Below are 1688 nucleotides of genomic sequence, written 5' to 3'. Positions count from 1 at the left end.
CAGGAAACAGAATTCTAACTTAAAGTGTCCCGAGTGAGACATATCCTTTGCTGTTCAGGCTGTAGAACCTGATGTGTTTTCTTCATGAATAGTATTAATACTGAAGGGGCTTTGATCCTAAGTTCTGTAGTTATAGGACTCTCAATCATTTTTATTTTTTTTTCTCTTTAGGTTTCTAGATTATTGTCATTTAAACCACAAATATTGATTGAACACCTACCATGTGCCAGGCACTCTTCTAGGTGTTGGCGATACAGCAGTAAATAAATCGAAGTTAGAATTCATTACCCCTCAGATTTGAAGATTGTCAAATTTACAAGCAAAGCCAGTTTAACCTGACACAGCAGCTGCAGCACACCACGACAGAGCAAGGAGTAGGTATGGCTAGATTTAGGTCAACGGCTGACTTTAATTGCTACTTGATTAAAATATGAAATCATGGTAAGACCAATACAGTGTTTTCAACTTCGAAAAATGTTCGTTTTTTGAATTGTTGAAATTGATGGAGGCCTTAACCATCTCACGGTGGAAAGAGTGTTAGTTTGTAAATCACAAGATATGAAGTTCTAATCCTGACTGCATCACCAACTACGTCTTTAGATGAGATCTGAACTAAAAGGTTATTAAGGTCTACTCTAGCTAAAAAATTCCTGTAAACTATGATTCGAATCTCATTACAATTTTTATTACCGCTGCATGTGTAGCAACTTCAGGATTTAGGAAAATTATACTTTAACAAATACCATTGATAGCAGTACCCTGAGCAAAGATAAGTCAGAATTTAATCTGTGACAAATACCTTTTGTGTGTGTGTGTAAAGAAGAGCTGGGAAATATGTTACTGGTGGGGATAAGTTAAGAAAACCATAAGTTATTTTCATGTTTAAATTACATCTAAAAGTGATCAAGATTTGAGATGGGTAAGGCCTCCATGAATTTCAACAAAAGTGCTTTTGTTAAACTTGGTTAAATCACATATACTTACAAAGTCACATACAAGAACACTAGCTTGACTTTCAGCACAGTCTGCTCTCAGCCCAGAACCTGTGAGCTGTGTAGGTACTACTCCCCAGTGGTGGGTAAAGATAAGTTCAAGACAAGACATTTTTTAATTTTTTTTTTTTTTAATAGGGAGTCTCATTCAGTATCCCAGGTTGGAGTGCAGAGGCGCTTCATTGTAATCTCTCTCTGTTTCTAGTCTCTGCTGAATTCCTCCCTGCCCCACCTCAGAGCAACTGGGACACAGGCACCTAACCACCATGGCCAGCCAGTTTTGCATTTCAGTATATAGCTTCAATATAGCAATAGGTTGGTTCTTAACTCTGGATTTCATGGATCTGAGGCCTGCCCCTGCAGCCTCCCAAGGCAGGTTACAGGCACATGAGCCACCGTGCAGGCCCAAGACATTTTTCACTGGCCCCAGGCTGGAGTGCAGTGGCTGATCTCAGCAGTTTACTGTGTTTTGTTTGCAGGAGCGATGATGCCTGCCTCAGCTCTCCTGGGTGAAGCTGGGATTACAGGCGCCCACCACTCGCCTGCTTTTTTGGAGGAGGAGCGGACACTGAGAGGTTTGAATTAGGCTGACCCCTCAAGCGATCTGCCCGCCCCAGCCACCCGGCTGCCGAGAGGTCACAAGGCATGAGCCACCGTGCAAGGGCCCAAGACATTTCTTTTCGGAGACCGAGTCCT

Source organism: Papio anubis, chromosome 9, assembly GCF_008728515.1.
Source record: "Papio anubis isolate 15944 chromosome 9, Panubis1.0, whole genome shotgun sequence".
Classification (NCBI taxonomy): Eukaryota; Metazoa; Chordata; class Mammalia; order Primates; family Cercopithecidae; genus Papio; species Papio anubis.
This window is presented reverse-complemented; position numbering follows the sequence as displayed.